This window comes from Spermophilus citellus (assembly GCF_964194105.1).
Source record: "Spermophilus citellus genome assembly, chromosome: 16".
In the NCBI taxonomy this organism is placed as follows: Eukaryota; Metazoa; Chordata; class Mammalia; order Rodentia; family Sciuridae; genus Spermophilus; species Spermophilus citellus.
Genome location: NC_138196.1, coordinates 24,809,111 through 24,824,065, shown reverse-complemented (window position 1 = coordinate 24,824,065; position 14,955 = coordinate 24,809,111).

Sequence of the window (14,955 nt, the reverse complement as noted above, 5' to 3'; positions counted from 1 at the left end):
GTGCCATCAAGATTGGGTGAAAAAATGTGTGCTTTGATTTCAGGAAACTCGTAGTTTTTTGGAAGCTTGGCAACCCATTTCCATGAAAGTGATTTGTGCTGGTCTCTGCTTAGGGCTACATCAATAGGAAACAAACCATAGAGATAGAACTTGGAACTACTTTATTGTGTCAAGTTTCAAAGAGCTAGCACAAACAGTGTTTGATTTAGAGTTCCAACTACATGTATCCATATAAGAATAAACAGAGTGAAACCTAAAAATTAAAACAGTTACTGACAAAGAACGGTTTAACCTAGAATAACGAAATTTGGTGAGCCAAGTGGAATTGGGGTACTGATCATTACCTGAAAGTGTCATCCAGATTGGGTGAAAAAATGTTTGCTGAGATTTCAGGAAACTCCTAGTTTTTTGGAAGCTTGGCAACCCCTATACATGAAAGTGATTTGCGCCAGTCTCTGCTTAGGGCTACATCAATAAGAAACAAACCATAGAGATAGAACTTGGAACTACTTTATTGTGCCAAGTTTCAAAGAGCTAGCACAAACCGTGTTTGATTTAGAGTTCCAACTACATGTATGCATATAGGAGAAATCAGACTGAAACCTAAAAATTAAAACTCTTACTGCCAACGAACAGTTTAACCTAGAAGAACGAAATTTGGTGAGCCAAGTGGAATGGGGTACTGATCATTAACTGAAAGTGTCATCAAGTTTGGGTGAAAAAATATGTGCTGAGATTTCAGGAAACTCGTAGTGTTTTGGAAGCTTGGCAACCCCTTTCCATGAAAGTGATCTGTGCCAGTCTCTGCTTAGCGCTACACCAATAGGAAACAAAACATAGAGATAGAACTTGGAACTACTTTATTGTGTCAAGTTTCAAAGAGCTTGCACAAACCGTGTTTGATTTAGAGTTCCAAATACATGTATCCATATAGGAGAAAATAGAGTGAAACCTAAAAATTTAAACTGTTACTGCCAACGAACTGTTTAACCTAGAATCATGAAATTTGGTGAGCCAAGTCGGATTGGAGTACTGATCATTACCTGAAAAGGTCATCAAGATTGGGTGAAAAAATGTGTGCTGAGATTTCAGGAAACTCGTAGTTTTTTGGAAGCTTGGCAACCCCTTTCCATGAAAGTGATTTGCGCCAGTCTCTGCTTAGGGCTACATCAATGGGAAAGAAACCATAGAGTTGGACCTTGGAACTACTTTATGGTGTCAAGTTTCAAAGAGCTAGCACAAACCGTGTTTGATTTAGAATTCCAATTACATGTATCCATATAAGAGAAAACAGAGTGAAACCTAAAAATTAAAATTGTTACGGCCAAAGAACGGTTTAACCTAGAAGAACGAAATTTGGTGAGCCAAGTGGGATCGGCGTACTGATCATTACCTGAAAGTGTCATCAAGTTTGGGTGAAAAAATGTGTGCTGAGATTTCAGGAAACTCGTAGTTTTTTGGAAGCTTGGCAACCCCTTTCCATGAAAGTGATTTACGCCAGTCTCTGCTTAGGGCTACATCAATGGGAAACAAACCATAGAGTTGGAACTTGGAACTACTTTATGGTGTCAAGTTTCAAAGAGCTAGCACAAACCATGTTTGATTTAGATTTGCAACTACATGTATATATATAGGAGAAAACAGGGTGAAACCTAAAAATTAAAACTGTTACTGCTAACGAACGGTTTAACCTAGAAGAACGAAATTTGGTGAGCCAAGTGGGATTGGGGTACTGATCATTACCTGAAAGTGCCATCAAGATTGGGTGAAAAAATGTGAGCTGAGATTTCAGGAAACTCGTAGTTTTTTGGAAGCTTGGCAACCCATTTCCATGAAAGTGATTTGCGCTGGTCTCTGCTTAGGGCTACATCAATAGGAAACAAACCATAGAGATAGAACTTGGAACTACTTTATTGTGTCAAGTTTCAAAGAGCTAGCACAAACCGTGTTTGATTTAGAGTTCCAACTACATGTATCCATATAAGAATAAACAGAGTGAAACCTAAAAATTAAAACAGTTACTGACAAAGAACGGTTTAACCTAGAATAACGAAATTTGGTGAGCCAAGTGGAATTGGGGTACTGATCATTACCTGAAAGTGTCATCCAGATTGGGTGAAAAAATGTTTGCTGAGATTTCAGGAAACTCGTAGTATTTTGGAAGCTTGGCAACCCCTATACATGAAAGTGATTTGCGCCAGTCTCTGCTTAGGGCTACATCAATAGGAAACAAACCATAGAGATAGAACTTGGAACTACTTTATTGTGCCAAGTTTCAAAGAGCTAGCACAAACCGTGTTTGATTTAGAGTTCCAACTACATGTATGCATATAGGAGAAATCAGACTGAAACCTAAAAATTAAAACTCTTACTGCCAATGAACAGTTTAACCTAGAAGAACGAAATTTGGTGAGCCAAGTGGAATGGGGTACTGATCATTAACTGAAAGTGTCATCAAGTTTGGGTGAAAAAATATGTGCTGAGATTTCAGGAAACTCGTAGTGTTTTGGAAGCTTGGCAACCCCTTTCCATGAAAGTGATCTGTGCCAGTCTCTGCTTAGCGCTACACCAATAGGAAACAAAACATAGAGATAGAACTTGGAACTACTTTATTGTGTCAAGTTTCAAAGAGCTTGCACAAACCGTGTTTGATTTAGAGTTCCAAATACATGTATCCATATAGGAGAAAATAGAGTGAAACCTAAAAATTTAAACTGTTACTGCCAACGAACTGTTTAACCTAGAATCATGAAATTTGGTGAGCCAAGTCGGATTGGAGTACTGATCATTACCTGAAAAGGTCATCAAGATTGGGTGAAAAAATGTGTGCTGAGATTTCAGGAAACTCGTAGTTTTTTGGAAGCTTGGCAACCCCTTTCCATGAAAGTGATTTGCGCCAGTCTCTGCTTAGGGCTACATCAATAGGAAACAAACCATAGAGATAGAACTTGGAACTAATTTATTGTGTCAAGTTTCAAAGAGCTAGCACAAACCGTGTTTGATTGAGAGTTCCAACTACATGTATCCATATAGGAATAAACAGAGTGAAACCTAAAAATTAAAACTGTTACGGCCAAAGAACGGTTTAACCTAGAAGAACGAAATTTGGTGAGCCAAGTGGGATCGGCGTACTGATCATTACCTGAAAGTGTCATCAAGTTTGGGTGAAAAAATGTGTGCTGAGATTTCAGGAAACTCGTAGTTTTTTGGAAGCTTGGCAACCCCTTTCCATGAAAGTGATTTGTGCCAGTCTCTGCTTAGGACTACATCAATAGGAAACAAACAATAGAGATAGAACTTGGAACTACTTTATTGTGTCAAGTTTCAATGAGCAAGCACAAACCGTCTTTGATTTAGAGTTCCAACTACATGTATCCATATAGGAGAAAACAGAGTAAAACCTAAAAATTAAAATTGTTACTGCCAACGAACGGTTTAACCTAGAAGAACGAAATTTGGTGAGCCAAGTGGGATTGGGTACTGATCATTAACTGAAAGTGTCATCAAGTTTGGGTGAAAAAATGTGTGCTGAGATTTCAGGAAACTCGTAGTTTTTTGGAAGCTGGCAACCCCTTTCCATGAAAGTAATTTGCGCCAGTCTCTGCTTAGGGCTACATCAATAGGAAACAAACCATAGAGATAGAACTTGGAACTACTTTATTGTGTCAAGTTTCAAAGAGCTAGCACAAACCGTGTTTGATTTAGAGTTCCAACTACATGTATCCATATAGGAATAAACAGAGTGAAACCTAAAAATTAAAACTGTTACTGCCAAAGAAGCGTTTAACCTAGAAGAACGAAATTTGATGAGCCAAGTGGGATTGGGGTACTGATCATTATCTGAAAGTGTCATCAAGATTGGGTGAAAAATTGTGTGCTGAGATTTCAGGAAACTTGTAGTTTTTTGGAAGCTTGGCAACCCCTTTCCATGAAAGTGATTTGCGCCAGTCTCTGCTTAGGGCTACATCAATGGGAAACAAACCAGAGAGTTGGAACTTGGAACTACTTTATGGTGTCAAGTTTCAAAGAGCTAGCACAAACCATGTTTGATTTAGATTTGCAACTACATGTATATATATAGGAGAAAACAGGGTGAAACCTAAAAATTAAAACTGTTACTGCTAACAAACGGTTTAACCTAGAAGAACGAAATTTGGTGAGCCAAGTGGGATTGGGGTACTGATCATTACCTGAAATTGCCATCAAGATTGGGTGAAAAAATGTGTGCTGAGATTTCAGGAAACTCGTAGTTTTTTGGAAGCTTGGCAACCCATTTCCATGAAAGTGATTTGCGCTGGTCTCTGCTTAGGGCTACATCAATAGGAAACAAACCATAGAGATAGAACTTGGAACTACTTTATTGTGTCAAGTTTCAAAGAGCTAGCACAAACCGTGTTTGATTTAGAGTTGCAACTACATGTATCCATATAGGTGAAAACAGAGTGAAACCTAAAAATAAAAACTGTTACTGCCAACAAACGGTTTAACCTAGAAGAACGAAATTTGGTGAGCCAAGTGGGATTGGGGTACTGATCATTACCTGAAAGTGCCATCAAGATTGGTGAAAAAATGTGAGCTGAGATTTCAAGAAACTAGTAGTTTTTTGGAAGCTTGGCAACCCCTTTCCATGAAAGTGATTTGCGCCGCTCTCTGCTTAGGGCTACTTCAATAGGAAACAATCCATACTGATAGAACTTGGAACTACTTTATTGTGTCAAGTTTCAAAGAGCTAGCACAAACCATGTTTGATTTAGATTTGCAACTACATGTATATATATAGGAGAAAACAGGGTGAAACCTAAAAATTAAAACTGTTACTGCTAACGAACGGTTTAACCTAGAAGAACGAAATTTGGTGAGCCAAGTGGGATTGGGGTACTGATCATTACCTGAAAGTGTCATCAAGTTTGGGTGAAAAAATGTGTGCTGAGATTTCAGGAAACTCGTAGTTTTTTGGAAGCTTGGCAACCCCTTTCCATGAAAGTGTTTCGCGCCGGTCTCTGATTAGGGCTACATCAATAGGAAACAAACCATAGAGATAGAACTTGGAACTAATATATTGTGTCAAGGTTCAATGAGCTAGCACAAGCCGTGTTTGATTTAGAGACCCAACTACATGTATCCATATAGGAGAAAACAGAGTGAAACTTAAAAATTAAAAATGTTACTGCCCACGAACGGTTTAACCTAGAAGAATGAAATTTGGTAAGCCAAGTGGGATTGGGGTACTGATCATTAACTGAAAGTGTCATCCAGATTTGTTGAAAAAATGTGTGCTGGGATTTCAGGAACCTCGTAGTTTTTTGGAAGCTTGGCAACCCCTTTCCATGAAAGTTATTTGCGCCGGTCTCTGCTTAGGGCTACATCAATAGGAAAAAAACCATAGAGACAGAACTTGGAACTACGTTATTCTGTCAAGTTTCAAAGAGCTAGCACAAACCGTGTTTGATTTAGAGTTCCACTACATTTATCCATATAGGAGAAAACAGAGTGAAACCTAAATATTAAAACTGTTACTGCCAACGAACGGTTTAACCTAGAATCATGAAATTTGGTGAGCCAAGTCGGATTGGGGTACTGATCATTACCTGAAAGTGTCATCAATTTTGGGTGTAAAAATGTGTGCTGAGTTTTCAGGAAACTCGTAGTTTTTTGGAAGCTTGGCAACCCCTTTCCATGAAAGTGATTTGCGCCAGTCTCTGATTAGGGCTACATCAATAGGAAACAAACCATAGAGATAGAACTTGGAACTACTTTATTGTTTCAAGTTTCAAAGAGCTAGCACAAACCGTGTTTGATTTAGAGTTCCAACTACATGTATCCATATAGAGAAAACAGAGCAAAACCTAAAAATTAAAACTGTTACTGCCAACGAACGGTTTAACCTAGAAGAACGAAATTTGGTGAGCCAAGTGGGATTGGGGTACTCATCATTACCTGAAAGTGTCATCAAGTTTTGGTGAAAAAATGTGTGCTGAGATTTCAGGAAACTCATTGTTTTGGAAGCTTGGCAACCCCTTTCCATGAAAGTGATTTGCGCCAGTCTCGGCTTAGGGCTACATCAATAGGAAAAAAACCATAGAGATAGAACTTGGAACTACTTTATTGTGTCAAGTTTCAAAGAGCTAGCACAAACCGTGTTTGATTTAGAGTTCCAAGCACATGTATCCATATAGGAGAAAATAGAGTGAAACCTAAAAATTTAAACTCTTACTGGCAACGAACTGTTTAACCTAGAATCATGAAATTTGGTGAGTCAAGTCGGATTGGAGTACTGATCATTACCTGAAAGTGTCATCAAGATTGGGTGAAAAAAAGTGTGCTGAGATTTCAGGAAACTCGTAGTTTTTTGGAAGCTTGGCAACCCCTTTCCATGAAAGTGATCTGCGCCTGTCTCTGCTTAAGGCTACACCTATAGGCAACAAAACATAGAGATAGAACTTGGAACTACTTTATTGTGTCAAGTTTCAAAGAGCTAGCACAAACCGTGTTTGATTTAGAGTTCCAACTACATGTATCCATATAGGAGAAAACAGAGTAAAACCTAAAAATTAAAATTGTTACTGCCAACGAACGGTTTAACCTAGAAGAACGAAATTTGGTGAGCCAAGTGGGATTGGGTACTGATCATTACCTGAAAGTGTCATCAAGTTTGGGTGAAAAAATGTGTGCTGAGATTTCAGGAAACTCGTAGTTTTTTGGAAGTTGGCAACCCCTTTCCATGAAAGTAATTTGCGCCAGTCTCTGCTTAGGGCTACATCAATAGGAAACAAACCATAGAGATAGAACTTGGAACTACTTTATTGTGTCAAGTTTCAAAGAGCTAGCACAAACCGTGTTTGATTTAGAATTCCAACTACATGTATCCATATAGGAATAAACAGAGTGAAACCTAAAAATTAAAACTGTTACTGCCAAAGAAGGGTTTAACCTAGAAGAACGAAATTTGATGAGCCAAGTGGGATTGGGGTACTGATCATTATCTGAAAGTGTCATCAAGATTGGGTGAAAAATTGTGTGCTGAGATTTCAGGAAACTTGTAGTTTTTTGGAAGCTTGGCAACCCCTTTCCATGAAAGTGATTTGCGCCAGTCTCTGCTTAGGGCTACATCAATGGGAAACAAACCATAGAGTTGGAACTTGGAACTACTTTATGGTGTCAAGTTTCAAAGAGCTAGCACAAACCGTGTTTGATTTAGAATTCCAATTACATGTATCCATATAAGAGAAAACAGAGTGAAACCTAAAAATTAAAACTGTTACGGCCAAAGAACGGTTTAACCTAGAAGAACGAAATTTGGTGAGCCAAGTGGGATCAGCGTACTGATCATTACCTGAAAGTGTCATCAAGTTTGGGTGAAAAAATGTGTGCTGAGATTTCAGGAAACTCGTAGTTTTTTGGAAGCTTGGCAACCCCTTTCCATGAAAGTGATTTACGCCAGTCTCTGCTTAGGGCTACATCAATGGGAAACAAACCATAGAGTTGGAACTTGGAACTAATTTATGGTGTCAAGTTTCAAAGAGCTAGCACAAACCATGTTTGATTTAGATTTGCAACTACATGTATATATATAGGAGAAAACAGGGTGAAACCTAAAAATTAAAACTGTTACTGCTAACGAACGGTTTAACCTAGAAGAACGAAATTTGGTGAGCCAAGTGGGATTGGGGTACTGATCATTACCTGAAAGTGCCATCAAGATTGGGTGAAAAAATGTGAGCTGAGATTTCAGGAAACTCGTAGTTTTTTGGAAGCTTGGCAACCCATTTCCATGAAAGTGATTTGCGCTGGTCTCTGCTTAGGGCTACATCAATAGGAAACAAACCATAGAGATAGAACTTGGAACTACTTTATTGTGTCAAGTTTCAAAGAGCTAGCACAAACCGTGTTTGATTTAGAGTTCCAACTACATGTATCCATATAAGAATAAACAGAGTGAAACCTAAAAATTAAAACAGTTACTGACAAAGAACGGTTTAACCTAGAATAACGAAATTTGGTGAGCCAAGTGGAATTGGGGTACTGATCATTACCTGAAAGTGTCATCCAGATTGGGTGAAAAAATGTTTGCTGAGATTTCAGGAAACTCGTAGTATTTTGGAAGCTTGGCAACCCCTATACATGAAAGTGATTTGCGCCAGTCTCTGCTTAGGGCTACATCAATAGGAAACAAACCATAGAGATAGAACTTGGAACTACTTTATTGTGCCAAGTTTCAAAGAGCTAGCACAAACCGTGTTTGATTTAGAGTTCCAACTACATGTATGCATATAGGAGAAATCAGACTGAAACCTAAAAATTAAAACTCTTACTGCCAATGAACAGTTTAACCTAGAAGAACGAAATTTGGTGAGCCAAGTGGAATGGGGTACTGATCATTAACTGAAAGTGTCATCAAGTTTGGGTGAAAAAATATGTGCTGAGATTTCAGGAAACTCGTAGTGTTTTGGAAGCTTGGCAACCCCTTTCCATGAAAGTGATCTGTGCCAGTCTCTGCTTAGCGCTACACCAATAGGAAACAAAACATAGAGATAGAACTTGGAACTACTTTATTGTGTCAAGTTTCAAAGAGCTTGCACAAACCGTGTTTGATTTAGAGTTCCAAATACATGTATCCATATAGGAGAAAATAGAGTGAAACCTAAAAATTTAAACTGTTACTGCCAACGAACTGTTTAACCTAGAATCATGAAATTTGGTGAGCCAAGTCGGATTGGAGTACTGATCATTACCTGAAAAGGTCATCAAGATTGGGTGAAAAAATGTGTGCTGAGATTTCAGGAAACTCGTAGTTTTTTGGAAGCTTGGCAACCCCTTTCCATGAAAGTGATTTGCGCCAGTCTCTGCTTAGGGCTACATCAATAGGAAACAAACCATAGAGATAGAACTTGGAACTAATTTATTGTGTCAAGTTTCAAAGAGCTAGCACAAACCGTGTTTGATTGAGAGTTCCAACTACATGTATCCATATAGGAATAAACAGAGTGAAACCTAAAAATTAAAACTGTTACGGCCAAAGAACGGTTTAACCTAGAAGAACGAAATTTGGTGAGCCAAGTGGGATCGGCGTACTGATCATTACCTGAAAGTGTCATCAAGTTTGGGTGAAAAAATGTGTGCTGAGATTTCAGGAAACTCGTAGTTTTTTGGAAGCTTGGCAACCCCTTTCCATGAAAGTGATTTGTGCCAGTCTCTGCTTAGGACTACATCAATAGGAAACAAACAATAGAGATAGAACTTGGAACTACTTTATTGTGTCAAGTTTCAATGAGCAAGCACAAACCGTCTTTGATTTAGAGTTCCAACTACATGTATCCATATAGGAGAAAACAGAGTAAAACCTAAAAATTAAAATTGTTACTGCCAACGAACGGTTTAACCTAGAAGAACGAAATTTGGTGAGCCAAGTGGGATTGGGTACTGATCATTAACTGAAAGTGTCATCAAGTTTGGGTGAAAAAATGTGTGCTGAGATTTCAGGAAACTCGTAGTTTTTTGGAAGCTGGCAACCCCTTTCCATGAAAGTAATTTGCGCCAGTCTCTGCTTAGGGCTACATCAATAGGAAACAAACCATAGAGATAGAACTTGGAACTACTTTATTGTGTCAAGTTTCAAAGAGCTAGCACAAACCGTGTTTGATTTAGAGTTCCAACTACATGTATCCATATAGGAATAAACAGAGTGAAACCTAAAAATTAAAACTGTTACTGCCAAAGAAGCGTTTAACCTAGAAGAACGAAATTTGATGAGCCAAGTGGGATTGGGGTACTGATCATTATCTGAAAGTGTCATCAAGATTGGGTGAAAAATTGTGTGCTGAGATTTCAGGAAACTTGTAGTTTTTTGGAAGCTTGGCAACCCCTTTCCATGAAAGTGATTTGCGCCAGTCTCTGCTTAGGGCTACATCAATGGGAAACAAACCAGAGAGTTGGAACTTGGAACTACTTTATGGTGTCAAGTTTCAAAGAGCTAGCACAAACCATGTTTGATTTAGATTTGCAACTACATGTATATATATAGGAGAAAACAGGGTGAAACCTAAAAATTAAAACTGTTACTGCTAACGAACGGTTTAACCTAGAAGAACGAAATTTGGTGAGCCAAGTGGGATTGGGGTACTGATCATTACCTGAAATTGCCATCAAGATTGGGTGAAAAAATGTGTGCTGAGATTTCAGGAAACTCGTAGTTTTTTGGAAGCTTGGCAACCCATTTCCATGAAAGTGATTTGCGCTGGTCGCTGCTTAGGGCTACATCAATAGGAAACAAACCATAGAGATAGAACTTGGAACTACTTTATTGTGTCAAGTTTCAAAGAGCTAGCACAAACCGTGTTTGATTTAGAGTTGCAACTACATGTATCCATATAGGTGAAAACAGAGTGAAACCTAAAAATAAAAACTGTTACTGCCAACAAACGGTTTAACCTAGAAGAACGAAATTTGGTGAGCCAAGTGGGATTGGGGTACTGATCATTACCTGAAAGTGCCATCAAGATTGGTGAAAAAATGTGAGCTGAGATTTCAAGAAACTAGTAGTTTTTTGGAAGCTTGGCAACCCCTTTCCATGAAAGTGATTTGCGCCGCTCTCTGCTTAGGGCTACTTCAATAGGAAACAATCCATACTGATAGAACTTGGAACTACTTTATTGTGTCAAGTTTCAAAGAGCTAGCACAAACCATGTTTGATTTAGATTTGCAACTACATGTATATATATAGGAGAAAACAGGGTGAAACCTAAAAATTAAAACTGTTACTGCTAACGAACGGTTTAACCTAGAAGAACGAAATTTGGTGAGCCAAGTGGGATTGGGGTACTGATCATTACCTGAAAGTGTCATCAAGTTTGGGTGAAAAAATGTGTGCTGAGATTTCAGGAAACTCGTAGTTTTTTGGAAGCTTGGCAACCCCTTTCCATGAAAGTGTTTCGCGCCGGTCTCTGATTAGGGCTACATCAATAGGAAACAAACCATAGAGATAGAACTTGGAACTAATATATTGTGTCAAGGTTCAATGAGCTAGCACAAGCCGTGTTTGATTTAGAGACCCAACTACATGTATCCATATAGGAGAAAACAGAGTGAAACTTAAAAATTAAAAATGTTACTGCCCACGAACGGTTTAACCTAGAAGAATGAAATTTGGTAAGCCAAGTGGGATTGGGGTACTGATCATTAACTGAAAGTGTCATCCAGATTTGTTGAAAAAATGTGTGCTGGGATTTCAGGAACCTCGTAGTTTTTTGGAAGCTTGGCAACCCCTTTCCATGAAAGTTATTTGCGCCGGTCTCTGCTTAGGGCTACATCAATAGGAAAAAAACCATAGAGACAGAACTTGGAACTACGTTATTCTGTCAAGTTTCAAAGAGCTAGCACAAACCGTGTTTGATTTAGAGTTCCACTACATTTATCCATATAGGAGAAAACAGAGTGAAACCTAAATATTAAAACTGTTACTGCCAACGAACGGTTTAACCTAGAATCATGAAATTTGGTGAGCCAAGTCGGATTGGGGTACTGATCATTACCTGAAAGTGTCATCAATTTTGGGTGTAAAAATGTGTGCTGAGATTTCAGGAAACTCATTGTTTTGGAAGCTTGGCAACCCCTTTCCATGAAAGTGATTTGCGCCAGTCTCGGCTTAGGGCTACATCAATAGGAAAAAAACCATAGAGATAGAACTTGGAACTACTTTATTGTGTCAAGTTTCAAAGAGCTAGCACAAACCGTGTTTGATTTAGAGTTCCAAGCACATGTATCCATATAGGAGAAAATAGAGTGAAACCTAAAAATTTAAACTCTTACTGGCAACGAACTGTTTAACCTAGAATCATGAAATTTGGTGAGCCAAGTCGGATTGGAGTACTGATCATTACCTGAAAGTGTCATCAAGATTGGGTGAAAAAAAGTGTGCTGAGATTTCAGGAAACTCGTAGTTTTTTGGAAGCTTGGCAACCCCTTTCCATGAAAGTGATCTGCGCCTGTCTCTGCTTAAGGCTACACCTATAGGCAACAAAACATAGAGATAGAACTTGGAACTACTTTATTGTGTCAAGTTTCAAAGAGCTAGCACAAACCGTGTTTGATTTAGAGTTCCAACTACATGTATCCATATAGGAGAAAACAGAGTAAAACCTAAAAATTAAAATTGTTACTGCCAACGAACGGTTTAACCTAGAAGAACGAAATTTGGTGAGCCAAGTGGGATTGGGTACTGATCATTACCTGAAAGTGTCATCAAGTTTGGGTGAAAAAATGTGTGCTGAGATTTCAGGAAACTCGTAGTTTTTTGGAAGTTGGCAACCCCTTTCCATGAAAGTAATTTGCGCCAGTCTCTGCTTAGGGCTACATCAATAGGAAACAAACCATAGAGATAGAACTTGGAACTACTTTATTGTGTCAAGTTTCAAAGAGCTAGCACAAACCGTGTTTGATTTAGAATTCCAACTACATGTATCCATATAGGAATAAACAGAGTGAAACCTAAAAATTAAAACTGTTACTGCCAAAGAAGGGTTTAACCTAGAAGAACGAAATTTGATGAGCCAAGTGGGATTGGGGTACTGATCATTATCTGAAAGTGTCATCAAGTATGGGTGAAAAATTGTGTGCTGAGATTTCAGGAAACTTGTAGTTTTTTGGAAGCTTGGCAACCCCTTTCCATGAAAGTGATTTGCGCCAGTCTCTGCTTAGGGCTACATCAATGGGAAACAAACCATAGAGTTGGAACTTGGAACTACTTTATGGTGTCAAGTTTCAAAGAGCTAGCACAAACCGTGTTTGATTTAGAATTCCAATTACATGTATCCATATAAGAGAAAACAGAGTGAAACCTAAAAATTAAAACTGTTACGGCCAAAGAACGGTTTAACCTAGAAGAACGAAATTTGGTGAGCCAAGTGGGATCAGCGTACTGATCATTACCTGAAAGTGTCATCAAGTTTGGGTGAAAAAATGTGTGCTGAGATTTCAGGAAACTCGTAGTTTTTTGGAAGCTTGGCAACCCCTTTCCATGAAAGTGATTTACGCCAGTCTCTGCTTAGGGCTACATCAATGGGAAACAAACCATAGAGTTGGAACTTGGAACTACTTTATGGTGTCAAGTTTCAAAGAGCTAGCACAAACCATGTTTGATTTAGATTTGCAACTACATGTATATATATAGGAGAAAACAGGGTGAAACCTAAAAATTAAAACTGTTACTGCTAATGAACGGTTTAACCTAGAAGAATGAAATTTGGTGAGCCAAGTGGGATTGGGGTACTGATCATTACCTGAAAGTGCCATCAAGATTGGGTGAAAAAATGTGTGCTGAGATTTCAGGAAACTCGTAGTTTTTTGGAAGCTTGGCAACCCATTTCCATGAAAGTGATTTGCGCTGGTCTCTGCTTAGGGCTACATCAATAGGATACAAACCATAGAGATAGAACTTGGAACTACTTTATTGTGTCAAGTTTCAAAGAGCTAGCACAAACCGTGTTTGATTTAGAGTTGCAACTACATGTATCCATATAGGTGAAAACAGAGTGAAACCTAAAAATAAAAACTGTTACTGCCAACAAACGGTTTAACCTAGAAGAACGAAATTTGGTGAGCAAAGTGGGATTGGGGTACTGATCATTACCTGAAAGTGCCATCAAGATTGGGTGAAAAAATGTGAGCTGAGATTTCAAGAAACTAATAGTTTTTTGGAAGCTTGGCAACCCCTTTCCATGAAAGTCATTTGCGGCAGTCTCTGCTTAGGGCTACATCAATAGGAAACAAACCATAGAGATAGAACTTGGAACTACTTTATTGTGTCAAGTTTCAAAGAGCTTGCACAAACCGTGTTTGATTTAGAGTTCCAACTACATGTATCCATATAAGAATAAACAGAGTGAAACCTAAAAATTAAAACTGTTACTGCCAAAGAAGGGTTTAACCTAGAAGAACGAAATTTGATGAGCCAAGTGGGATTGGGGTACTGATCATTATCTGAAAGTGTCATCAAGATTGGGTGAAAAATTGTGTGCTGAGATTTCAGGAAACTTGTAGTTTTTTGGAAGCTTGGCAACCCCTTTCCATGAAAGTGATTTGCGCCAGTCTCTGCTTAGGGCTACATCAATAGGAAACAAACCATAGAGTTGGAACTTGGAACTACCTATGGTGTCAAGTTTCAAAGAGCTAGCACAAACCGTGTTTGATTTAGATTTGCAACTACATGTATATATATAGGAGAAAACAGGGTGAAACCTAAAAATTAAAATTGTTACTGCCAACGAACGTTTTAACCTAGAAGAACGAAATTTGGTGAGCCAAGTGGGATTGGGGTACTGATCATTACCTGAAAGTGCCATCAAGATTGGGTGAAAAAATGTGTGCTTTGATTTCAGGAAACTCGTAGTTTTTTGGAAGCTTGGCAACCCATTTCCATGAAAGTGATTTGTGCTGGTCTCTGCTTAGGGCTACATCAATAGGAAACAAACCATAGAGATAGAACTTGGAACTACTTTATTGTGTCAAGTTTCAAAGAGCTAGCACAAACCGTGTTTGATTTAGAGTTGCAACTACATGTATCCATATAGGTGAAAACAGAGTGAAACCTAAAAATAAAAACTGTTACTGCCAACGAACGGTTTAACTTAGAAGAACGAAATTTGGTGAGCCAAGTGGGATTGGGGTACTGATCATTACCTGAAAGTGCCATCAAGATTGGGTGAAAAAATGTGAGCTGAGATTTCAGGAAATTAGTAGTTTTTTGGAAGCTTGGCAACCCCTTTCCATGAAAGTGATTTGCGCCAGTCTCTGCTTAGGGCTACATCAATAGGAAACAAACCATAGAGATAGAACTTGGAACTACTTTATTGTGTCAAGTTTCAAAGAGCTTGCACAAACCGTGTTTGATTTAGAGTTCCAACTACATGTATCCATATAGGAATAAACAGAGTGAAACCTAAAAATTAAAACAGTTACTGA